Raw genomic sequence first — 27,652 nt, forward strand, 5'->3', positions numbered from 1 at the left:
CAATTCTAATTCATTTCGCTATTTTCAAAACAGTCTCATATTAGGGTTTATATTTCTTTGAAACAGTAATTATTTGGGAGAATAATTTCTTTTTCTTCATGTATTGAGTTTTTGTTTAAATGCCTGTTATTTATTTCTGTGATGGTTTTGTTGTAATATGCTTAGAGTATGGCCTATCCTTGCTGCTTTGCAGAATGTATTGAATTTTTCATATATATATACTTATATATCTATAAATATATGTGTGTGTCTATGGGCATTTGGGAAAGATGTATCTCTGTAAAGTTAACTTAGACTTAATTTTAAAAATTTGTACTGTATCTTCCTTACCATGACAAGATGATATCTTTAGCATGCCCTGAATATGAAGCCTTGGCTTGTTTTCTTATCATGGTTAACAGTTATGGGATAACCGAGTCTCACTATCCGGCTGCACTGTTGCCCAGTGGGCCCAACTGGGTGTACAGCCTGTGATATGGAAAGAAATCAAGACTCAGGTCCCTAGAAACCTAATCTATGACCTAGACCTTGTCCCTGCGTACTCTGACTAGAAAGTTAATCTGTTAGAGGAACTTTCATCATCATAAAAGGCAGGAATAATTTTCTTAATGCTGTTGATAAAATCTGGGCACATCCTGCTTCACACTAGTTATTATAGAAACTGAGCATTTGAGACTTACTTTCCTTTTTAAAACCATCTGCCTCCATTAACTTATATTAATTTTCATATATACTAAGCATTTGAACATTTGTTTTTTGGAAGTTTTGGGGATATAGTCAATATATATGTGTGAATTTAATAGTTATTTGAGACTCCTTGTATTAGTTCTTCATGAGACTTCGTAAATATGTTTAATGTCTGCATAATAGTTGAACAGTAATTTAAGTTTCTGACTTTTTGCTGTTACAGTAGTAGGGCAATGAATGTATGTGTGCCTAAATCTGTGGGATTTTCTTGAACATTGTTTCCTTAGCGTATATTAGTAGAAGGGAAGTGAATGGGTCAGAAATTACACGTGTGTGTGTGTGTGTGTGTGTGTGTGTATATGTGAGTAAAATAACTGGAACCACATGAAAGACCCTTGATGCATTTTATCCAATTGCTTTCTTTTCAAAATGGAAAACTTTCCACTCCCACGGTGGCGGCGTGTGAGTGCCTGTCTGCCTGTAGACCTAGCCCCAGGGTGGGATGGATGGTCTGGGCCCCTCCACCCAGCTGTGGTGCTCCATTCCAGACCAACTCTGCTGCAGGGTGTTTTGTGTGACAGGGTGGTGTCATGTGTCTTCTCCACAAGAAAAGGCATTGTTACCAAGGCAAACAGTGACACTTGATACAGCTATGTACACACCAGAGCCAGAGAAAAGCTTCACCTGAGGGATTGTTGACAATTGCTAGAGGTTGTGCCAGTGCAGAAGTTACATAGTTTTCCTTTGGCAACACGTGTTAATGGGTTTGTTGTAATGTTGGAGCCCTACTTAAATGAAAATTCTGAACACTTACACTGGAAAAATATAAAATAAAAAACCTTAGTTGGGAATGCATTGTTTAAAATTTAGCAAATGAGGTAACAAGTTGTTAAAGTAGGTTGCTTAAAAAAAGAAAAAGGTAAGGAAATAGCTATGATTTGCTTTTAAATAAAAAAAATATTTATAAGAACACATTTTTAACAAGAAACAATGACCAAGATATGTTCTCTGGTCCCTGGGCACTTATAATCTCATGTAATTTTACATTTAGTGACTTAACACAATTCTGTTTTTTTTGAATGGATGCCGAAATGCCATTGGAGCAGAGTCTCAGCTGAGAAACTTAGATACATAGAGATTAATTAAATGGAAATAATTTTGTTTACAAGGCAGTGCATGGATTCTTCAGGGAAAAAGAAATATGGAAAATTTTATAGGAAAATGCTTAATAAGTATCTAGTAAAGATTCAGATTTTGTTCTTTAGCTTCTTGTCTCATAAAATTAAGTCCTAAATTCACCAAGCAATGTTCTTTCCAGTTTACCTTTGGGTCTATGTATGGAAGAACTTGGAATTTCAGTTAGCTTCGTAATTTCAGTTAGCTTTTAATGAGAGGCTCAGAGTAGAGAGCTAGGAGGAGTTGCCTATAGGGGTCAGGCAGGGAGATTAATGGGGCTGTGCCCATCCACTTCTGCTCTGTGCTACCAGGATGTTTGCCAGGGTAACCTGGTTTGTCTTCATAGTGAAAGGAGTCATCTTATCCTACGGAAGTATGAATCACTGATGCATCACCAGCAGCATCTTGCCTTGGTCCTTGGGCTGCAAATATTTGAAAGGCCCACCTCAGACCCACTCCTCCCTTGGGAAAGGTAACAGAAGTTCTATGCCTGTAACATCCCATAAAGGCTAAGGAGCAGGAGGAGGGTGAGTGGGCAGGCCGCCAGCTGTCTGTGCTGAAATACCAGAGCCTGGGCTCTGATAATTAATGAGGTTTGAGAGAACATTTCCTTGGCGTATTCTACTGCCTGACCCAGTTGACTGGGTCACTCTGGGGAAATGGGCCTCCATTCCAGCTCTTTCCTCCCAAGATTGCAGTCTGGCATTTATGTGATTGTTAGTATTGAAATGAACACCTGTACCATCCTATTCTCGACAGGAGGAAGCCTTTATATTTTGTAATTCTTTATTGAATGTACTCTCTTTTTTTAAGCATATATGTTTTAAAAATTTGAAACCTGTGTATATTTGCTCTGTCATTATACACATAGTGGAACTTGATTGGAAAATAATTTTTTTTCACGAGGAAGAATCAAAAGCATCTTCTCAGGGTATTCTGGATTTTGAGAAGGCTCACATTTGCTAGGCTTTATCTGTTTTCACGGATAAAGATTTCTTCTGTCTTTTCTGGTGAATGTGGGAAATCAGATACTTGTCTTAAATGTTACAAACTATTTCAGTTAAAGCCAACAGTATTATAAAAGACAAGGCAACAACTGATACTTGGTAACATCTTTAAAATTACATGTTAATAACTTTGAATCAGATTTACAATACTATGGATGTAGGTAGTCTCAACTTACATATGGAAAGTTAAAGCACAAGTTACTTCAGTACTTGCCTGAGATGTCACATGATTGATGACAGAATCTATATTCTTAGTCCTTTATGTAAGAAGAGACTTCTGTTTTTATATAATAAATTAATTGGGTAAGATAGTGTTCTAGTTAATAGCAAGGAATAAGTTTAACAAATGGTTCTCAAAGTATGATCCTGAACCAGCATCGTTCGCATCATCTGAGAGCTTGTTAGTTACTTAAATTTTTAGGGTTTGCCCCAGACCTCATGAATTAATCCCTGGAGGTGGGAGTCCTGCATTTTGTGTTTTTAAAAGGCCTTCCTCACACTTGCGATGCACTCTATAAAGTTTGAGAACCACTGGCTTCATGTAGTCTTTCCATAATTGTTTGTATAGTTTAAATGCTTGGGGTTGCTGAGGTGATGCACCTGAGGCAGGAAGCAGTGGGGCAGCCAGCCTCCCTAGCGGCACCAGCATAGATGACCTTAGCAGGCCCTCAGAACCTGACTTTTCAAGGTACAGAGAGAAGGTAGGTCAGGAGATGGAAGAGGAACTAGTACTTGGGCTGCCGGTGCTATGCCAGGCACGAAGGTGGCCTTCCACGAGGTCTCTTGCATTCAGTCCTCACCCCAGTCATGTGTGCCATTAGGATGTTCCTCATACTTCATTGGTACTTAGCATCTTCTAGTTGTAATCTCATTGTCATCCATTTGCTTTGGTTCTTTGATGAGAGAGTTGATATTCTGTTTCATTTTGGGAGCTGTGCGTTGGCTCATAGGGCATGCAGTTTGTGTTTGAGAAATAGAAAGCTTCCTGCTAAACTTGGTGCTTCTTCCTGGAACAGCTGTTTTACTTCAGGCATGTCGGGAGAAGGGGAGGAAGGACTTTGTTTCTCTTGTAAAGTATTGTGTTCCCTGTATCTAAGGTAGGGTGCTTAGTAAACAACCGTTGATATTGTACTTGGTTGTATCATCTCCTAAAGAGCTTGTGTCCCCTTCCAACTCACTTCTGTTTGTTTAAGGCAGTGGTTCTCAAGTTGTCATTCCCCGTTTCAGCAGCAGCTGTCCCGCTCCAGACCTACTGAATCAGAAACTCTGAGGTGGGGCCAGTAATCTGTACTTTAATAAGCCCCCAAAGTGATTGCCATTTATGCTAACATTTGAGAACCGCTCGTTTTAGGCAAGAGGCTTAGGTGTTTGGTCTGTTTAGATGGTACCTTCTCTTATAATTTTACAGGAAAGTAAAGATGATTCACATTTAAACTTTGGAATTAAGGGCACACTGAAGATAATATGGCACCCTCCAAAGCAGCTGACCAAGAGGAGACTACCGATGGATACCTGCTCACACACCCTTCCCTTGCTCAGAGTCCCAGCGAGGGGGACTTCCTGCCACCTCATCCCCAGGTCACCCCCAGATGTGGTCCCTTCCTCCACAGAGAACTAAAAGACGAGAGAGAAGTGCTAGAGGGTATAGAGCTTTCCATCCTGGGGCTTACTGTTGAAAGGGCAGAACTGAGCCAAGTGGTAACCCCATCAGAGAGGAAATCACTTTCTGATCTGATCATTAAAAAAAAAAAAAAATCAAACTTTTGCTTTCTTTGCTTTAAGTGGAAATATTCTTCCTACTTTATGTATCTAGATACCAAGTAAGGAAGTTGCTTTGGTTGACTGAATGCTCCTTATTCCATATGCAGTCTCTCAAGTGTAACTTTTTGGGGTTTTTTTTGGCCTGTGCCAAACAATGGAGGGTAAACAATTACGTATATTAACGATATAGTTTACACAGATAGCAGTTAGATATTTCATTTCTGATTGATTAATCCTAAAAGAGAAAAGTGTTTTTCTTGAGCCCTCTATACAATACTTTAAAAATTTAATATACATATCTATTTTATTTTTTTCTCTAGGATTGTATCACAGTTTGAGGATATCTCATTGGTGATTTAAAAAATGCATCCATAAACAGCTAGGTTTATACATTGTCACAACATCGATGCAAGTTCTTAAGAAAAAATCAAGGGTGACAATTGAAAATAAAATACCCATTGCCAAGTAGGACCATTCTTTACCATTTCAAGAACTTGTGCTTGCATGTTTATGGGAGAAATTATTCCAGACCCTACCAGTTCTGTGTCAGAAAACAATATTCTGACAACCGTTTTCTCCTACCTATGTGTAATATTTAACTTCTATTTGAAAATGTTGACCCAAGCTACTTGGGCTTGCATAGGCTTGATATCTTAAAATGCAAGGGGTGGGCACTGAGAGCAGAGCATATTCATAAGTCCTGGAGTTTTACTATTATGTCTTGATTTAATAAAATGTCCGCAGCTGAAAGTAGCAGGAGAAATTGACTATACACAGGTTTGAATATGTTGTTTTTTGTTTTTTGTTTTGCGGTACGTGGGCTTCTCACTGTTGGTGGCCTTTCCCGTTGCGGAGCACAGGCTCCGGACGCACAGGCTCAGCTGCCATGGCTCACAGGCCCAGCCACTCCACGGCCTGTGGAATCTTCCCAGACCGGGGCACGAACCCGTGTCCCCTGCATCGGCAGGCGGACTCTCAACCACTGTGCCACCAGGGAAGCCCTGAATATGTATTTTTTAATATATTCAGGTAGTGTATTCAGCCTGCAAGCCTAGGAAAATGGGTTTCAGTGAGGCAGAGTTTGGCAGGGAGGCACACAGAAATGGAGGGACGAGAGAGTCTAGCCAGTGGGGAGCTGTTTGTAGTTGAGGGCGTGAACTATGCTGTACATAGTGTGGGGTGGGGGGAGTCCTTCCCCGCTCCACACCCCACCCCGGGTCTACCTCCCTCTGGTCTGATTCAGCACTCGCCCAGTACACCCCGTTATTAGCTTGATAACATGGTAACAGGGAAAGAATGGTATTCAGTTGGGAATCTTTGACTGCAAGGAATAAAACCAACTTAAGGAGCATTTTGTCAGGATACTGAAGTGCTCCAAAGAATCCAGGATCCTCAGAGACAACCTAGAATCAAAAACGGGAAAGCGCAAGGAATTGGAAAGACTCTGTGTGTAGGCCCTGCTGCCCTCAGCTTTATCCTCACCTTTCTGCTGCAGACCAGCTCTGTCTGCGGAGCTGTTCCCAGGTGCACCTGCACCCAGAGCCTGGCTGGCAGCTCCTCAGCCCCCATTTGCCCAGCCTGGATCTGAGGTCTTTAAGTGGTCCAGTGAGCCATGGTGGGCGAGATGTGTGTGCTCTGAGAGGCGGCATGGGAGGCCCACCTCTGACCCTGTGGCTGGCTCAGAAAATTCCAAAGAAGGGAGTAGTTTGCATAGAGGGGACAAAAGCCCTGTCGTCCCCACCCCCCAACACACATACCATTAACATGCTGCTGTGTGTTTATGCATTAGCCCCACTCTGGGGGAGTAATCATCTTTGGCTCCTAGAAAATCTGGATGTTAGATCTGAAAAACTTTGGGCCAGACTAAATCAGGGTCTTGAATTGTGGTGAATTTTCCAGAGTGACTCCACTGCATGAGGCCTTGTGGCTATCAGCCTCAGATGCCTCCAGAGACCCCTGTCTCTGTTAGTGCAGACCCTTTAAATAGCAGTGGTGATGAGCGAGGCTGGGTGTTCCTGGGGAAATGCCTGCATAACGCAAAAGCCTCATGAATCTCTGCTCTAAAAGCTTTCTTTATTCTGAATGACATTCTGACCCACTGATAGAAGCCGATGAACTAAACTAATGAACTAAACAAAACTAATTTTGCCAGAAAAATATGTAGGTTACTAGATCTTAACCCTTCTGCCTTCATTTGTTCGCTCAGTTGTTAATTTGAATTGGGAATGACTGTTAGTCCACAAACTGAGGAGTGCAAGAAATAGTGCATTTTCCTGAATCAAATTAGTTTTGACTGTAAGCTTCTGCTCCCCTGGGGTAGTAGGAAAGTAACCTTGGTCAGGCTTGGATCTCTTTCCTACACCACTCTCCCAGGGGGTCATGCCAAGGTTCCAGACTCTGACTACGTGTCACGAGGGCAGGAAAGCGCCCTGGGTCATCTGTTCACACCGGTCCCTGCTGCTTCTGGGCCATGTTTGAGGCTGGGGAAGATGCTTTGTCACAGCCAGGAGACGAAGCTCAGCATCTGGCCATTGTCTTGGGGCTCTGGCACACATCTGGGGGTGCTGCCAGGGAGCAGGTATGGCCTTCAGCTGCTCTGAGTCTCACACTCACTCTCCTCTAAGAATCTCCTCTTAGTATGTAGGGGGGTGGGGGTGGGATGGTGTTTCTTCTCAAACCCTTTCCTCCTTAAGGAAGCCCAACCACAGCCTCCCTGAAGCAGGGAAGCCAGAACCCTCTCCCCACGTGCATGAGGAGAGTTCAGAGAGAAAACATCGAGGAAGCCTCCTAGCCAGTAACTCTCCAAGTGCTGGCTGCAGCAGGCGGTGTGCATGGCCCTGCCTCCTGTGCGGTCACCCAGCAGCGGTCGCCTGTGGGCAGAGCCCCGCTTTGAGGCATCACCTGCTCTTCCTCGTGGCTGCTGATTTATGGGTGGCTGTACTTGCCCCTAACTGGCAGGAGTTTGAGGCATTTGTTGTTTGGATGTTTCCAAAGCCAGTTTGTAAACCTGTTTACTCCAGAAGAGTAGCCTTCAAACTCGTAAGCATTTCTATAAATCCTATTGAATTTATAAAAGTATGGGGGAAAGATTTCCTTTTCCCTTTTCTGGCGGTGGATAATTTAGTTCTGCTAATATTCCTGCCGAGAAAGTTACCTACCTGGCCCATACGCATGCACTTTTACCCTCAGAATTCTCAGTGACTAGACTAATTGTGAGTGCATCCAGTTTCAATGCTTCCTTTTGCCATTGTTTTAGATGCTACCTTGGCCACAGCACAACTAATGCATTAAAAAATAAAAACATTTTGGAAGTATATATTTAGGATTAAATCAAGGGGAATGCTATAGAAGATGGCAAAGCTTGCACAAAGCATTAATAAAAAAATATGTGGTCTAGGGCAATCAGCATATTACGTAGGAACGGTGAATGCCTCTTCATCTAGAATTTCAGTACCAGCTGTGCATTTTGGAAGTACATATTTAGGATTAAATCAAGGGGAATGCTATAGAAGATGGCAAAGCTTGCACAAAGCATTAATAAAAAAATATGTGGTCTAGGGCAATCAGCATATTACGTAGGAACGGTAAATGCCTCTTCATCTAGAATTTCAGTACCAGCTGTGCATTTTGGAAGTACATATTTAGGATTAAATCAAGGGGAATGCTATAGAAGATGGCAAAGCTTGCACAAAGCATTAATAAAAAGATATGTGGTCTAGGGCAATCAGCATATTACGTAGGAACTGTGAATGCCTCTTCATCTAGAATTTCAGTACCAGCTGTGCATTTTGGAAGTACATATTTAGGATTAAATCAAGGGGAATGCTATAGAAGATGGCAAAGCTTGCACAAAGCATTAATAAAAAGATATGTGGTCTAGGGCAATCAGCATATTACGTAGGAACTGTGAATGCCTCTTCATCTAGAATTTCAGTACCAGCTGTGCATAAAATATTTACACAGCACAGTGCTGCTTCACGCCTGACGAAAGCATAGGTTCGGGTGTACGCTGTTACTACAGACATCACTATGCGTAAGCAGCTGAAGCACCTTTAAGGGTATTTGGAATGTTAGTAACGTGTCTGTCACGGGGTTCAGTTAATAGTGACTGATGAAGTGGCCTTGGTTCCTAAACAGAAATGTGTATCTTGTTGCCAGAATGGCACTTAATAGTAAAGCCACATCATAGAGGAGGGAGAAGAGAGGTCACTAATGTGAAATTTAAAGGAATGGATGGTGTAGAAGCTAGTAACCTGGTTTATTGTTGGTGCAAGGGCTGGAGCAGTCCCCGTGATGACTTTTAAGAAAGAAGTATCACTAAAAACACAGCTGAGAATAATTCTGTTACCAAGCCTTTTTTAGGATCAATGCAGAGCTCATTTGTAAAATAAAAATCTAATTGTTACTTTACTAACTATGCATGCGTATTACATCTCATCTGTAAAAGAGGACTGATAACACCTGCCTAATGGGCTCATTGTAAGGATCAAAAGAATAAGGCACCTTAGTAAGTACTGAATAAGAAACAGCATTTTTAGTTTGTTTTTTGAGTTTTTGCTTGCTTTAACAATAATGACTTCCATTCATGATTTACCTGTATTTTCTTTAATCCTCTAAGTAGACCAGTGAAGTAGTGGTATTTCCATTTTAGAGATAAAATTAAAAATTGGAACTATTTGCAACACGTGTCAAAGTTCATACATAGTATCCTTATATAAGGATGCCTCTGTATCCTTGTGGTAGAGGTCCTTTCTGGCTCTAATAGGCTGGAATTGGTTGGTTTTGTTTCTGATAACCAAAGGTTCCCAATTAGTATACCATCTTCTTTGCATTATTAGGGTACCAAGTTAATAATATCCTTCATAGATGAAGAGATGCTACAAATGAATAATATGAACACTGTAGCAGAAAAACAAAGGGCATATACAATAAGTGCAGAAAAGTAAAAAAATGTTCAACCTCAGAGATATGCTAATAAAAGTGAACTTTTGGAATCTATAAGATAGGATAATTTAAAAATTAATACTACCCAGTTTTAGAGGGAATATGGAGAAGTGTACCACTTATATACCACTCATATACCACTAGAGCACAAATTGGGTGAAACATCCTATAGGACAAGCTGTCAACAATATCAAATGCATATTTTTTTCATACGTTTGACCCATGACTTTATCCCTAGCAAATACTTAATGGTGTGTTTGAGGATATCCATCTCAGCTTTATCTACATAATCAAAAATTGGAAGTGACTTAAATGCTTCAGGGGGGTTTATTAAAATTGATTATTGTACATTCATTAAAAATAAAGGCATAGAAGGCTAATAAGTGACACAACACTTCCATCAAAATAAAAATAAATGGGAAAAGTAGGTTACAAATAATGCCTAGAATTCACTTTTAGTAAAAATGACATATGCTTACACATTTGTTTATTATGTCTGTGGATGTGTGATGCAAGCATACCAAAGTAGAAGGAAAAGTCAAAAATGCTAATGATGCTTATCATTTTTTTCTTTGTTCATATTGGATTGTTGTAAACTTTTGGTAAAGAACAAGCACTACTTTGAAGGAAGAAAAAGCACTTAAAGTTATCTTTTGACAATTCGGATCTATTATGTAGGTTACCCAGAGGTGGTAATATGGTATCTGACCTGAATCTGGATTTTTGCTCTGTTGATCGGATACATTTCAGTGTCTATTTTCTTTTTCTTTGTTAAATAAATAACTGTCATTTACCTAGAGCAGGAAAATATAATTTAGATGTTCACACTTGATAGCATATAGCTGTTGAATGGTTCCACAAGGTCACTTAGAGAACCAAAACCAGGCACACAAGGGTGGTGTCAGGAGAGAGAGGTTGGAAGGGTTTCCATTAAATTATTTTCAGTAGTCAAGCTCTGTGCATATGGAAAGGCAAGGAGCAAGGGAATAATAGAGTTTTTACCAGGCTGGTAAGTAAACTTCAGGGTAGAGAATGACCAGCATTTGGCTTGATAACCACAGTTCTTAACAGGAAAGTCTCTGCTTGTCTCCATTTGCCCTCCTGGCTTCTTTTCAGTCCCCTGCAGTCCACATCCTGGACCAGCCCTATGGAAAATTGTCCTCAGGGGTCACCAGTGACCTCCTTACTAATTGTTACATCTAGTGACACCTTGTTAGTTCCCATCCACAGCGCTTGAAGTCCCTTATCTTACTTTGGGTTGATGTGCCTCTCCACCCCCATGGTTATCCTCCTGCCTCTGTAACCACTCTCGGTCTCCTTCATTGGTTCTTCTTCCTCCATCTCCCTGAACCTTCACTGTGTCTTCTACTAACTCCCCTTAGAACCTTGGTTTAGTCCTAGTGGTTCAACCATCATCTTTTTTGAGGTAAAAGTCTAGCAGCCGGTCTTTCCTTACTGTGAGTCATTCCTGCTGCTGCTTGGAGTTTGGTCATAAAATGGTTTTTGGAATTAGAATGTGTTGGCTTTGACTCAAAATCTACAGATATTGGACTTAGAAGTCATCTCTTGCTCTAGGAGAAGGCCCCTGGATTGTCTATGAATGGCCTACTTAGTGATGATGGAATAAGCTCCTTGTGTGAGCCTCTCCATACAAACAAAAATAGTGGAGTTAACAACGGAATCTTGGGTCAAGGCACAAAGGCTTATGAATTTCAAAGAGCATTTGTAGAGCTGATGCAAAAAATACCAGGTTTGTAAAAACTTTGATGTAGTCCGTGCCAAAATGACAAACTAAAAATAATCAGAATAGTCGCTTTACAGCTGGAGAGCTAAGCTCAGTAAACTAAAAACAATGGCCAGTACCATTGAGACACTGTGTGAGTTAAATTATCTGGAAGGTGTGATCGCCGAGTCTGTGAACTCGAGATGGGCCTTGACAGAGGGGTTAAGAAAAGCTGTATCTTGCACGGGGAATAATAGTTGCAAAATCAGGGTGTAGGAGTATGTGTTCTTTGGAACATAATAAGACGTACCTGACTAAGACAGAAGGTGTTCGTTGGAAGCCGGAGGAAGATAAGATAAAGTAGGGCCAGATTATGGAAGAGCCTGAAAGTCAGCAAAGGCGTTCACATTTAATGGAAGAGAAATGTATTACCACTGTGGATATGGATGTAGGAGAATGCTAGATTTGGAGATGAGAAGAGCAAAGAACTTTAGAGCTGGAGGTATCCTGTATGGTGGGGTTGGAATGACTGATGTTTGTTGTACATGCTATATGTCAGGTGCAAGATCTCATAGTTCTTATTTTAACAGCAACCTTAGAGGTAGATGATATCATTCGCATTTTACGTATAATAAATGAGCTCTGAGGAAATATAATTTGTCAGAGTTTTTGGAGTGATTGGGCCAGGATTCAGCACATCTGACTTCAAAGCACAATGAGGATGGAGAACACTGAAATCAGTTCTTGATTTTACACTTAAGAAAACTGAGACCCAGGAGATAGGGGACCACCCAAGGTTACCCACGTAATGGAATGAAAGCCATTGGATGGGTAGTGTTCTGCAGAGAGAGGCCAGGTTAGAGGCTGCTGTTGTACACAGGTGGGGGTACCAGAGAATTTGGTACTATTGGAGACATAGGAGTGTGAAAAAAAAAGTAGAGAGCAGTAGGACGGACATTCAAGGGAAAATGGCAGTGGACTGATGTTGGAATGGGCAATGATGGAGAAGGCTGACGTGAAAACAATCCCAAAGTTTTAATCCAGGGGAACTGCCACTCACAAAGAAAACCCTCCGTGGAGCTAGTTTTCAGAGAAAGGCCATGTATTTCTTATGGGCTTGTCTGATTCTGAAATGACAAAGATACCAAATATAAAAATTGATGGTATTCATGAGCTGACTTAAGTACATATTGATGGATACATGGAGAGCAGTAATGGAAGTGAAGGTGAAAGGATGTGAGGAACCAGCCCTTTTCTTTGAACTGGTGGTGAGACACCCTAGAGCTAATGAGTAACTTTTACCTAAAGCAAAGGAGACTCACGTTTGTATGATATCCTAGGTTCTTTTTTATTCTGGTCTGCACCTTCCACCCCCAACTGGAGAATGACTTAACCATAATAAACTGCATAGCTGTCTCTAGTAATTGATTCCCCCTCTCCTGTTGGAAAGGAGTATTGCCCCATCACATTTCCCTCAATGAGACTCTTTTTTTCTTTCAGGATGATTGTCACTGTACTGGATGGACTGCTGAGCTATTGAATTACTTCTGTCTTTTGACCACACTAGGAAATTGTCCATGGAGTTGAGATATTTATTGCAGTAATTTCTGGCCTTACATACTTAGGTAAGGTATACTTTTTTCCATATAACTATCATGAAGTTGTCATGCTTTTCTTCTTTAACTTTGCTTTTTAAGAGACATTAATCTGTGCTTTTCTTCTACCTTTTATGCTCTGTTAATCACTTCAGAGTGCTCTTAATCTTCAAGTATATGAGTGCAGAAAAGACTTTTATATAATGAAATATGAGCAAGCTGTTTGAAGAATAAAGGGGGAAATGTATTACTCTTCAGATTAAATCAATAAAAGTACCCCATTTCCTTAAACACAAGATGCATAGACTGGATTATACTAGAGAAACTTAATAAATTGAAAGGAGTATTTATTATTAAGTCTACCTGAAAAAATGAAGATACTTAAGTATTAATATATTGCTGGCTTTATTCAAGTAAAGAAAATTTGGAAAATACAGGGAATTTAAAAGAAAAAAATGTGTTATTTCACTTCCAGAGATAACCAGTGTTAAAATTTTACTGCATTGTTTATAATAACTTGTTTTTACAAATATTTGTAATGGGGTGTGTGTGTCGTGTGTGTTAACTTGCTATATTTTTGGAAATGAGAAACATTTATCACATGCTTGCTACATGCCAGGCTCTGTACCAGCTTTGTACCAACCCCTTTACATACATTAATTTATTAATTCTCACAACTCTGTGAGGTTGGTGCTTTCTTATCCCCGTCTGTACACAAGAAAACTGAAGCTCAGAAAAATTAAATAACTTGCCCATGCTCACATAGCTGGTAAACCCACTCAGAACTTGAACCAGTCAGATGCCAAAGCCCATACCAACAGGCTTTTTTACATACTTCTTTTCCTTGACAATGTGCTTATACCTTTTTTCCTGAAGCATCATTTTACATGACTATATGGTGTTCACTCATGTGGGTATGCAATTGTTTCTCTACCCCATCTCCTTTTGTTGGACATGTATTTGTTTTTCTTGATTTAGTTTTAGAAACAGCATTGTAATAATACCTTTTGTGCACATCTCTGATGATCTCTCTAGGGCAGATTGCGAGTGGCACTGCTGAGTCAGCCACGGTTCTAATTGCCTTTTCGAAAGGTTGTACCAGTTTGTATTCCCACTAGCAGAATATGGAAGTGCCTGATGACCCTAAGCCTTCAGTGACATTGGTAGTTGGCAATTGAATAATTTTGTTTGCCTTCTTAAAAGAGTCCAGGTGTCCTTGGTCAGGTCCATCTTCTTGCCTCTAACCCTCTAGAGCCATAGCCTCCTGACTGGTTTCTGTGTCTCCACTCTAGACCTCATTTTGTCACTAAAGGAACTGCAGGACAATGGATAAGAGCATGGGCTCTAGAGGTAGTTGCCTGGGTTCAAATCATGGCAGTACTGCTCTGCCTTAGTTTCCCCATCAATAAAATGGAAATAATAATAAAGCCATTTCCTGTGGTGGTGCTAGGTGATAGTTGATATAAAGGATTCTAGAACAAGTGCATGACTCCTGGTATGTGCTCAGTAATTGTTGTCTACCGCTGTTGTCTTCCAGAAGTCCATGCTCATATAATTAAAAAACCATAGCTTATATGCAGTTGACCCTTGAACCACATGGGTTTGAACTGCGCGGGTCCACTTATGCACAGATTTTTTTCAGTAGTAAATACTACAGTACTACACGATCTGTGGCTGGTTGAATCTGTGGATGTGGAACTCTGGATACTGAGGAAGCCAGACATGGATGGAGGGCCGACTATAGATTTTTGACTGTGTGGAGGGTTGGCACCCCTAACTCCCGCGTTGTTCAGGGGTCAGCTATACTTGTTTTAAATTAAATATGATTATTACCAAATCAGTAATTCACAGCAGAAACTACATGGTGTTATTATATGTTAACACTGTGAGCAGTCTGAAGGTCATGAATAACCATCCCTGTCTCTGTTGATGATGCAAGGTCAGGGTACCGAGGGGAGAGTAGTAACAGGAATAACTAAAGTGTTAAAGAGCTTTATAAGCTCACAGAGAGAGCACTTTCACATGCATTATCTCCCTTGATCCTCACAACATAACTGTGAGGGAGGTGGAGCCAGGTATCATTAACCTCTTTTTACAGAGGAGGAAACTGACTTGGAAGAATTAAGTGACTTGTTCACTTGAGGTCATGGAAATGGTCACTGGCAGAGCTGAATGTGCATTCTAGGCCTTCCGACTGTAAATCCTTACTCTTGATACTTCGTGACGTAACGATAGACTGAAGAGGTGCAGGTGTAGATACCAAGGTGTAGAAATGTACCAGAAAAGGAAGGAGCAAAGAGGGATGCCGCCTGGGAGGAGGAAGCAGATTTGGGATAAGGAACTTGGACATATTGAAAAGAAGGCAGGGACCCAGTGGGGAGGGAAGAGGGAAGGAAAGAGGGAGAGGGAAGGAGTGGGATCAGAAAGAGAAGGGAAAACTGAAGAGGCCAGGACTGCAGGACCCATAGGGCTGGCTGAGGAGCTGGAGGGAGGGGGGCTCCTTCTTTGCAGCAAGCAGGGAGGAGGGAAGGAAGAGATGGAGGATAGAGACTCAGGTGCCTGGAGGTAGAAAGGAATATTTGAAAGGGCTGAAGACTTATGGCCTGAATATACCTCCTAAATAAAGAAGAAAGTATTCATTGAGAATAAGAATGGTGGGTTTGGGGGTTTTGATTTGAGAAAGAGGAACTACTTAGAGTAGCCAAGGTGTGAAGTGGGCCAGGGAATTAGTAAAGGGGCACCAAAGACCTTTGCAGCACAAGAGACAGGACCCAGATAATGTTTAGGCACCAACTTGGCAGATTCTAGGACCCCCAGCAACCCTGCTCTAGGGGTGCTGAGAATGTACACTTGCCAGACAAGGATGTTTCTTTGTGAGCAAAGGGTAAGACAGGCACTGGCTCGACATTAGGAAAGGTAAATTCCTCAGTTGCCTATGGAATGAGAGGAAATCACACTCTACAATAATCCTCTTGTTTCCAAATACCACAATGGCTATCAGGCTGTGCTCTAGTCCTGGGGTACCCTTTGCTCAGAAGTTAAGTACTGCAGTGATAATATTTGTACACAGTTGTCCTTGGTGTAGGGTGTTTAATCAGTGGAGAAAGAAGAAGCACTAGTTCAGTTTTTGGTTCTGGAAACCTTTGTTAGGACTGTGCTTATAGTCAGAAAGGTGAAGTAGGGAGATTAGATGGTTTCTTAATCTGTGAAATGAGGAGTTAGACTAGATAGATGCCTCCCAGTGTCCCTTTCTGCCACACCATTTTCTGATTCAACTTCAGTCTACACTGAGTCTTCTATCTATGACCTCCTTTACAAGACAGTTTAGCATTTCTATATTTTTATTTTATGGTGTCCTAGATATTTTTTTGCTTGGATACTTTGCTTAATATTAAAAGTAATGTATACTGACTGGTAGATAAATGAAAGATATATAGATAAAATAAAAGGACCTGTTGAAAATGCACAATCCTAGAGAGCCCAGAAATGAACCCACACACTTATGGTCAATTAATCTATGACAAAAGAGGCAAGAATATATAATGGAGAAAAGACAGTCTCTTCAATAAGTGGTGCTGAGAAAACTGGACAGCCACATGTAAAAGGATGAAATTAGAGTATTCTCTAACACCATATAAAAAAATATAAACTCAAAATGGCTTAAAGATCTAAATGTAAGATTGGATACTATAAAACTCCTAGAGGAAAACATAGAACACTCTTTGACATAAATCATGGCAGTATCTTTTTGGATCCATCTTCTAAAGTAAAGGAAATAAAAGCAAAAGTAAACAAATGGGACCTAATTAAACTTAAGCTTTTGCACAGCAAAGGAAACCATTGACAAAACAAAAAGACAACTTACTGAATAGGAGAAAATATTTGCAAATGCTATGACCTATAAGGGATTAATATCCAGCATATATAAACAGCTCATACAACTCACCATCAAAAAAACAACCTAATTAAAAAATGAGCAGAGGAACTGAATAGACATTTTTCCAAAGAGGAATGCAGTTGGCCATCAGGCACATGAAAAGATGCTCAACCTTGGTAATCATCAGAGAAATGCAGATCAAAACCACAGTGAGGGCTTCCCTGGTGGTGCAGTGGTTGAGAGTCTGCCTGCTGATGCAGGGGACACAGGTTCATGCCCTGGTCCGGGAAGATCCCACATGCCGCAGAGCGGCTGGGCCCATGTGCCACAGCCGCTGAGCCTGCGCGTCCAGAGCCTGTGCTCCGCAACAGGAGAGGCCACAACAGTGAGAGGCCTGCATACCGCAAAAAAAAAAAAAAACAACAAAAAAACCCCACAGTGAGCTGTCACCTCACACCTGTCAGAATGACTGTCATCAAAAAGAAGACAAATAACAAATGTTGGCGAGGATGTGGAAAAATGGGAACCCTCTTACACTGTTGATGGGGATGTAAGTTGATGCAGCCACTGTGGAAAACAGTATGGAAGTTTCTCAAAGAATAAAACTACCATATGACCCAGCAATTTCACTCCTGGGTATAGATCTGAAAAACAAAACAAAACAAAACACAAATTCGAAAAGATACTTGCACCCCAATGTTCATAGCAGCATTATTTACAATTGCCAAGATATGGAAGCAACCTATGTGTGCATCAACAGATGAATGGGTAAAGAAGATGTGACATATATACACAGTGGAATACTACTCAGTCATAAAAAAGAATGAAATTTTGCCATTTGCAGCAACATGGATGGATTTGGAGGGCATTATGCTAAGTAAAGTAAGTCAGGCAGGGAATGATAAATACTATATCACTTATATGTAGAATCTAAAAAAAATACAACAACCTAGTGAATATAACAGAAAAGAAGCAGACTCACAGATAAAGAGAGCAAACTAGTGGTTACTGGTTGGGGGAGGAGGGGCAATATCGAGGTGGGGGAGTGGGAGGTACAAACTATTGGGTGTAATGTAGGCTACAAGGATGTATTGTACAACATGGAGAATATAGCCAATATTTTGTAATAACTGTAAATAGAGCGTAACCTTTAAAACTTGTATAAAAAATTAGAAAATAAAAATATTTTAAAACAAAGTGCACAGTCCTACCGCCGTTACATCACCGCTGTTAATATTCTTCCAGAGGTTCTTCTATGTATATATGCTTAAATAAGATTTTTAAATATAAATATGCAACCTACTTTTCTCAGTTGGTATGTTGTAAACTTCTCTCCATGTCACTATCATTGCTGCATAATTATTAAAGGTAGATAAAGAGTCTATTTTAGGAATGTATGTACTTAACAAATCTCCCTCTAGACACGTGTGTCAGTGCCTATGAGGATAACTATAATTTTGAGGCTACTCTTAATTATTCTTACTATAAAATCAGGAAAAAGGTCTCTGATCTATGTTACCTGAAAGACAACCAATTTACAATCCCACTGATATTATGCAAGGTTTTCTTTTCCCACACTCTTTTTAACATTAGATCATAGAATTTAAAAAACTTTATCCAGTTTTATGCACAGGTGAACATTTATCTTATGTTTATAAGGCATTTGTATTTCTTCTTTTGTGAATATTGTGTTATGTTCTTTTTTTAAAAATTTTATCTTTATTTTTGGCAGTGTTGGGTCTTCGTTGCTGTGCGTGGGCTTTCTCTAGTTGCGGTGAGCGGGGGCTACTCTTCATTGCGGTGTGCGGGCTTCTCATTGCGGTGGCTTCTCTTGGTGCAGAGCACGGGCTCTAGGCACGCGGGCTTCAGTAGTTGTGGCTTGAAGCCTCAGTAGTTGTGCCTTGCGGGCTCTAGAGCACAAGCTCAGTAGTTGTGGCGCATGGGCTTAGTTGCTCCACGGCATGTGGGATCTTCCCCGGACCAGGGCTCGAACCCGTGTCCCCTGCATTGGCAGGCGGATTCTTAACCACTGCGCAACCAGGGAAGTCCTGTACAGTGTTTTTAAAAGTAGGTAATATTTAATTTTAGGTGATTGAATCTTTTTTCTATGGCTCCACATAGAGTAATTACGAAGCAAGAATGCCTTGGTATTATTCCCCCAAAGTCTGTTCTTCACATAACAGAATGATCTCTTTCAAGTATAATCACATCTTGGCACACCCCTGCCTGAGCTGGTCATGGCATTCTCCTTACCGTGGCCTGCAAGGCCCGGCATGATCCATCTTTGCCTGCTCTCTGACCTCACCTCTGTCACACTCGAACACTTTGTTCCAGCCCCACTGGCCTCCTTTCAATTCATGGAACCCGTCAGCCTCTTGCGCTCGTGTACTTTTCTTATGGCTGACTCCTCGTCCAGAGAGCCAGTTCCCGAGAGAGAGTGCTCTGGAGCAGGCTGCTTGGGTTCACCTGGCTTCCCTGTTCACTAGCTCTGCTTTCTTGGGCAAGTTACTTCACCTCTTCCTCACCTGTAATATGGGAATCATCATCGTCATAGTACCTAACTCACCTTGTTGAGAGGATTAAGGGGGTTAATTCATGCACAGCTCTTAGAAAACTATCCTTTTCACAGGGTGCACATGGGTGGTTTGCTGTTATCATACTCCTCGTTCTTCAGGCTTCACCCTAAACTTCACCTCAGACAGAGTGCCTTCCTGTTCAGCATTGGTCTTTCCCTCTAGTATTCTCTATCTCATAATCCTGGGGTTTTTCCCCCTTTGAGCATATATCAATATGTGATTATTTTTTATTTGTTTTCTATTTCCTATTTCCTCCTCTAGCCTCTGATTCCATAGGGACAGGGGTTGTGTCTGTGTGGTCCACAGCCAGGTCTGTAATGCTTAGTACATAGTGTTTGCAGAATGAATGAATGAATAGCAACATCTCTAACCACAAGATTGCATAGAAATCTACCTATATTCTCTAAATGTAGTTTTATGGCTTTGTTCCACATTTTAAAATATTTCATCTGTATGAAACTTAGTTTGAAGTATGACTTGAGATATGAATGAAAATTAATTTTTTCCCTAATGAGTAGCCAATTGCTCTTTTTGTAATTCTTTTAAAGAGAACTCCAACCCAAACTACAGTCCTTAGGGACTCTGATGTTGTTTTCTGTTTCCTTCATTTGTTTTTCTCTCCTTGGGTAGTCCTTTTGCAAAAAGTAAATGCAGAAACTGTTCATAGACTTGAGCCAAATTCCTCATGAGAATACTGGCCCAGTATCAGGAAAGATTCTCCTGGGGTCACCTACCATAGCCTAGCTTCCAAGAGGAAGGAAGACATAATGTTACCAATTTAGGGACTTGTGCTATTTGCTCAATATCTAATGTTGTGAAACCTGCTAGAAATTTTGACAATCTTGTTTTAGATATTGTGTCTGCCTTTAAAAAAAAAAAAACTATTGAAACCTGGAAACTTCAACTTTCCAATGACTAAATTACTTTTCCTTAGCTGTCTCTTGCATTTAGATGAGGGACGAAAATGCTTTGGCAGCACATGTATTTTGATTTTTGGTTTTGAAAGATTAGTCACCATTCTTTTCCATATTTTAGCTCTTAAAATTAATTACAAAAATAATACATATCCATTGTCACATATTCAAGCCATAAAACATGTGTACAGAAAAAAAAGACTCGCATCCCACCTTCTGATCCCACACCTTAATATAACCACTGCTGAGTTTATTGTATGCCTTTTCAGCCTTTTTTATACTTAGTAAATATATTAGATCTTTGCACACACACACACGCACACACCCCACACACTCATATACTTGTATGCTTTTTCTGAACAATGTCTTAAAACCACTTTCTTATATACATCAGTGGGCTTTAAAAACACTTGAAGCCTTTGTTTTCTGGCTGGCAGCATCTTAGAGAAGTTACTCATTGATATTTTCCCAAGGCTTTAAACACCAAGCCTTTCTTAGTTTGTGGGAATCACTGGATGTAATCTTCCAGAGAGCAGGGGCTCGGGCACATTCAGGAATGTAATATAATCTGATAATAATTTCCATCTCACTACAGAGGAAGAAATGGAGACTTATAAGGGAAGCCAGTAGAGTGGGAAAGGAAAAAATTGTTCCAAGTTCATGAAGGTGAACATGTAGCTAAATGTTTCACTGGGTTATATAACAAGTAGTTTGATTTCCAGGGAAAAAGGATGGCAGATGGCGTGCTGTCAGGTTGCGAAAATTTTCACAACTTTCTCTCTCTTCATTCTCTTCTGCCCCCACCCGTTTTTTTGGTCCATGAGAACAGAAGATAAATTTGGGGTGGAGTAGGGTAGAGAGCAGAGTGACTCACCAGGCTGTGCCCTTCACACTGGCATTCGAAAGCATGCAGTTGGCTGCCCCAGGTTCTGATCTATGGCACTGCAGTCCACAGAACTGTAAGGGTTTCTGTAAGTGATGGGGGCTCTGGACTTAGGCAGAATTGCACTTGTCAGGGTTTTTCACAGTGCCCACCTTATTACTCTAGAGAGGCAAGTTTCATTGCTTAAGGGGACAATTTACGGCAATGGGCTTATCTCCTTGTTTTAGCTCTTTATGTTTTTCTGCCTCTTAATAAAATGTGAAGTCACAAAGCAATTAAATAGTGGTATAGTTTTCTGGCAGGAGGTGGAGAATGGCTAACCAGGGGAAAAGGCTAACATGATTGACAGAGGCTGACTGTAGATTTACATTAGGAATAACTCGTTCTTCAAAACTTTATTCACTTTCTTGTGGGAATTATGGGGTAAATCATACACCAGGAGGATGGATGATTAAAAATGTAGGAGTTATGATTTCTTTTTTGCCTTTGTAAGTCTCTAAATCCTCCACCTTAACATAGAGTTCTCATTTCAGGAACTCTTGATGAAATGATGGGAACCAGTCCTGCCAAGGATTAAAGAGAAGCAGAAACGCTTTAAAATCTTAAATTGTTAATAAGCTTGAGATTGTTTATATTTTGTAAAATATCTTAAGATCCAACAAACTGAAGTAGAAAATTAATCAAATCTACAAGTGTAGATATTTTTGAATATTCACATATATTGAATGGGGTTTTAACAGTTTCTGTAATTTTCGAAATAGCATTAGTAATGTTTAATAATGACACTTAAAATGAGGAAAATTTTGAAAAAAATTGAATGTAAAATTCTGGAGAGTTAAGATTCCCTGTCACTCTTACTCCAGCCTCCTCTAACATATAAAAGAACTTCTTTTGATTTAGCCATGTTGTATTGATGATGATCTGTTTATTCCAATTAAGAGAATTGACAAAGATATAATAGTTCTTCATATCACCCTTTCTTGTTACAGAAACAGTTTGATTTTAAGAAGTTTTGAAAAGCTCCCTTTTGATTTGAAGTTCTCTTGTTTCCTAATAATCACGATGAAATGGCCAAAGCAAATAGCTTAAAGTAAAATGCAATTGTTGGTGCCTGTCGAGAAGGATTAACTAAGAGTTAATTTATGTGACCCAGAAAACAAGTAACTAAAAGGACAGTGCTTTTTCTGGTGTGAATTTCTATTGCTGTGAAAGCACTCTGGAGGGGACTTCCCACCACAAAAAGAAGAACCATCAAAGAATCAATTGTAAAGTGATTCTACTGCTGTTTAGGGTGTCTTTCCAAATATAATAGATTACTAGTGAGAAGATTTGTGCTGAGAGAATAGGAGAAATGCTAATTTTTAGAACTTGGTAAAATGGTAACAAGCAGCTTTTATACCAAATCAGTAAGTCTTTTGCAAGTTCCTCCCCAGGGTCCTGTGTATGAGCCATGGTTCAGTTTCCTCACCTGTAAAGGAGGGTGGGAATTCGTTAGATGTTCATTGCTGTAGATTAAGTTTGGAGAGAAAGGAGACTAAAGGCAACCAGGGCCATCTGTCCTCTCAGCCCTTATCCTAAAGCTGAACTAGGGTGTGTCTCAGGCAATGGATCATTTTGCTGCCTTGGGGACAGTGCTTACTTACAGTCCCTGGTTTTTAGTAGGTTTTCTTTTCCCCTGGTGACAGTCTTTTATCTGGAGTGTTCCACAGAGAGGCATCTGGATGCGGAAGATGCCCATCCACACTGGTATCAGTCTCACTCTTCTGGGGTAAAGTAACTCAGTGGCAGTTGGTGTTTTGGTCTTACCTACATATTATTAATTTTTTAAAAATAAATAAGTAAATTATTTATTTATTTATGGTTGCGTTGGGTCTTCATTGCTGCACGCGATCTTTCTCTAGTTGTGGCGAGTGGGGGCTACTCTTCGTTGTGGTGCGGTGGCTTCTCGTTGCAGAGCATAGGTTCTAGGCACGCGGGCTTCAGTAGTTGCAGCATGCGGGCTCAGCAGTTGTGGCTCACAGGCTCTAGAGCGCAGGCTCAGTAGTTATGGCGCACGGGCTGAGTTGCTCTGCGGCATGCGGGATCTTCCTGGACCAGGGCTTGAACCCGTGTCCCCTGCACTGGCAGGAGGATTCTTAACCACTGTGCCACCAGGGAAGTCCCTTACCTACATATTGTTTTTAAAGTTGTATATATCGTTAATGAGAGAAAACTCAAATGACAAAAAAATGAACAATTTAAAAATGAACAATTCGGTGGCATTTATTACATTCACAGTGTTGTTCAGCAGCCACCTCTGTCTAGTTCCAAAACACTTTCATTACCTCAAAAGATAACCCTCTACCCATTAAGCAGTAACTCCCTGTTCCCTCCTACCACTGCCCCTGGCAACCACTTATATGCTTTCTGTCTCTATTAATTTACTGATTCTGGATATATCATGTAAATGGAACCATATAATATGTGACCTTTTGTGTCTGGCTTTCTTCACTTAGCATGTTTTTGAGGTTCATCCATGTTGTAGCAGGTCAGCCATTTTATGGCTGAATAATGTATTCTATTGTACGGATATACCACAATTTGTTTATCCATTAATCCGTTGATGGACATTTGATTTCTTTCCACCTTTTGATTATTGTGAACAACACTGCTGTGAACATGGATGCATAAGTATTGGAGTCCATGTTTTCAATTTTTTGGGAGTATATACCTAGGGATAGAATTGCTGGGTCATACGGTAATTCCATTTAACTTTTTGAGAAACTGCCCAGCTGTTGTCCATAGCAGCGGAACCATTTATATTCCCACCAGCAATGCTTAAAGGTTGCAATTTCTCCACATCCTTGCCAACACTTATTTTTCCTTTTATTTTTCAGATTGTTCATTCTAGGTGTATAGAAACACAACTACTTATACATTATTTTACTTTTTAAAAAATTTAAAGTTAAAAAAATAATCTCTTCTGGTTATTTTAAAAATTAGTTGAGAACCCCACTGTTTCTCCAGATATTTCCTATGGTGGCTCCTCTTAAGTTTGATATATATCCTTCTATATATTTTCTATACATATATGTACAAATATGCTTTCTTCCTTTGGATAGACTCATATACTTTGTCTATGTCTTAACTTATTTTTACTTAATTATAGATTATGAATACTTTGTCAGTACATCTAGATTGACCTTATTCCTCTTAAATGCTGCTGAGTACCCTTTTGTACAAATGTACTATTTAGTTTAAAATTCTTCTTTTAATGAGCATTTAGTGTGTTTTCAGTTTCTTCTGTTATAAACATTGCAACAATTAACAATCTTGTACCTTTGTCAATATATACTTCTATGAGTATGTCTCTAAGGTAAATTCCTGTGAGTAAAATTGCTTAGGCAAAAAATGTGTGCATATTATCTTTTGATGGACAGTAAGAGATTTTGTTTTTGTTTTTAATAGCCTGTCTACTATGGGCATAGATGCTACCCACTGTTATCTAAGAACATCACAATGAGTAATTAAATGCTTGGAAAAAAAGGAGAAAAGAAGGGTGTGACTCACCCTTTTTATTCCCATATAATGTAGTAACATATGTAGTAATCAAAATAGAATGTTAAGTAATAAAATCCTTTTGGGTATGTTTGTGAGCTATGTAAACAAGATATTTTAAAATGCATCTTTAGTCTAGTTTACTATTGTCAGGTGTGGAAGCAGCTAGTAGCATGGAGGCGCCTCTTGGGCTTTTCTCTCTCTTACCTTTTGTATGCCCCACCCCACTCCTAACATATCTTTCATTATCCCCCCACCCATTGCTGGCAGTCATTTTTAGATAGCTTTGGATTTATGCCAAAAGATCTTTTGCTTGTTGACAGATTCTGTGACTACCCAGTGTTTTCTTGTTTAGCACCATCCAAGAAAGACCAGTTTGGGAATTTGCTAACATGTTCTAAAGTTAAAGACGTTGTTTTGTTCAGGACTAACTGAAAAGCTTAGCTAAACTCCAGAAGGAAGACCATATTCATTTGGGGGGAAGGTCACTGTGATATTCTTTGTGTCTGAGTCTCATCTCATACCTTTCTATGCTTGTCCATGGTTAACTCAATAAAGCAGAAGAAGATGCTTTCATAAAATACTCAAAGTAAAGAAAGCCAAACGGAAGTGAGGAATAAGGATACCACAGTTGCTTTCCTCATCCATCTGTTTTTTTAAACTTTTTATTTTGAAATAATTTTTGACTTGGAGAAAAGTTGCAAAAGATAGTACAGAGTTTATATATACCCTTCAACCAGATTCCCCTGATGTTAACATTTTACATAACCACAGTGTTCTTACCAGTATCAGGAAACTTAAATTGATACGATACTTTTAGCTCAACTACAGACCTTATTAACATTACATCCAGTTTTCTACTAATGTCCTTTTTCTGTTCCGGGATCCACATTGCATTTAGTTGTTCTGTCTCTTTAGATTCATATAATTTGTGACAGTACCTCAGTTTTTCCTCGTCTTTTGTGATCTTCCTACTTTTGAGCAGTACTGGTCAGTTACTTTGTTCAATAATTCCGAGGTTTTCTGATGTTTACTTTGAGGTTACGTATGGATTTTGGGGAAGAATACCACAAAAGTGATTGTGGTTTTCTGGTGAGTGGTTATCTGATGTCAGTTTCTCTTATTACTGGTGATGCTAACCTTAATAATTTGATTCAGGTAGTATCTCTTGTCACTATAAAATGATTATCATTCCCTTTGTAATTAATAAATATCTTGTGGGGAGATACTTTGAGACTATGCAGATATCCTGTTTCTCTGCAAGCTTTTGCCCACTGATTTAAGCATCCATTGGTAGATCTTGCCTACAGTAATTATTACTGTACTATTTGTGTAATAGTGATTTTATCTCCTTTGTTACTTGTACGCTTATTTATTGGAATTCTTTAAGGAAGAGCTGTCCATGGGTATGTGTGTGTGTATATGTATCTCAGTATGGATTCATGGATAGTTATTTTATTCTGTGGGTTATAATCCAATACTATAATTATTTTGTTGCTCAAATTCTTGCAGCTTTGGCCATTGGGGGTTCCTTCAGATTAGCCCTAACGTTCTTTTGACATGTTCCTAGACTTTTTCAAGCACTTCCTTACTTTGCGGCATCTCCAGATGTTCCAGGTTCATCTTGTATTTTCCTAGCTCTGGAATCAATCAATCACTTCTTCAAGGAGTCTGGGTCCTTTTATTGGAGAATGGTGTTTAGAAAGCAATGTCTGTTAGGTGTGCACATTGCAGCTGGGGTGTCAGTGCATCTATATTCCATCAATTTTAAAGTAGACTCTTCCCTGTGAGCCTAGGTGTGTAGCAGGTCTGAAACTCACTCTTGTCACTGGTGGGTAGTAAATCATTTTAACGTAAAATCATTTTGATCACACCACTTAATGGTGGGTTGTTAAAATTAGTGCACATAGGCCTGTAGACAAGTAGGCATTTTGACTATAAATGGAATGGAAAAATACTTTTTGTGGAAAAATACTTTTACATTCAAAGGCTAGGGCTAGCATCTAGACATCCCTAATATTCTTTCATTAACCTTTCATGTATTTTTGACTCTCATTTTTAGTCTATTCCATATTTATAGTAATCAGAACAACTTTTGGTCTTCTGTTAGTTATAGAAGGTAAATACTACCTGAAGTATTCCTATTTAGAGTGTTTTACAATTCAGTGTTTAGGTACAGGTTGATGATCCTATAATAAAATAATTTCATTTTTTGCTTAATTATATGGCACAAAACTTTTGACACATTATTTGTGTCCTTAAAACTTTACTTATGAAGTCTTACAGTCAGAGGACATTCATAAAATATTATTAGTTATAAGCATTGAGGACCTCTTTTCTTTGGAGATCCAATGTAATTTCTTTTGACTACTGCTTTTACTTCTTACAAAATAGTTCCTGCCTAGATGAGATTCCAGTGTGACTCCCTTTTTCCTCTGTAATTTTTTATATTTCTGTTATTATATCTCAGCTCTTTTGGCTAGCAGTTTCTGTGAAAACAAAGCATGAATTCAAGGCAGTTTCGTGTGTGATGATTGGCATATTGTAATGTTACAAATTGTATCATCTACAGTGATAATGATCTTCCTAAGTATTTTGCTCTGTTTTAAAACTCATTCTTGGGTCTTACCATGTATTTCTTACATACGGAGAAAGTGTCTCTTGTTACTTGTTCAAGAAGAAGCAGGTTTATATCAGAATTTTAAAAGATGACTTTTTTCAGGGAAATTTTCCTCTCGGCTTTGGCATTTTGTAAGAAATTTTCATATTCTGGTACATGTTAATTTGGGGGTGGGGTTAGGTACAATACAGTACAATCCCTAGCTTGTAAATAAAGCCTGGTGTTGTAATGTTTTGAAAATACGCCTGGCTAGCTCTCACATTTAAATGTGTAAATTATCTTTGCAGCAGTAAGTGAGCTTGAAGTAGCTTTGATAACTAATCATTGTATGATCACTCAGCCAAAAGAATTT

General features: G+C 39.6%; 1 protein-coding gene across 5 annotated transcripts in view; it reads left to right on the forward strand.

Moving 5' to 3' along the window:
• The window catches only part of KANK1 (KN motif and ankyrin repeat domains 1), a 212,680-nt gene that overhangs the window by 73,489 nt on the left and 111,539 nt on the right, over positions 1–27,652 (forward strand). For all 5 annotated transcript variants that reach the window (XM_032634663.1, XM_032634662.1, XM_032634665.1 and 2 more), the window contains one exon: positions 12,799–12,923. The gene's annotated coding sequence lies outside the window, so the exon portion shown is untranslated. The remainder of the gene's footprint in view (positions 1–12,798; positions 12,924–27,652) is intronic.

The sequence above is a fragment of the Phocoena sinus genome, chromosome 6 (assembly GCF_008692025.1).
Source record: "Phocoena sinus isolate mPhoSin1 chromosome 6, mPhoSin1.pri, whole genome shotgun sequence".
Taxonomy (NCBI): domain Eukaryota; kingdom Metazoa; phylum Chordata; class Mammalia; order Artiodactyla; family Phocoenidae; genus Phocoena; species Phocoena sinus.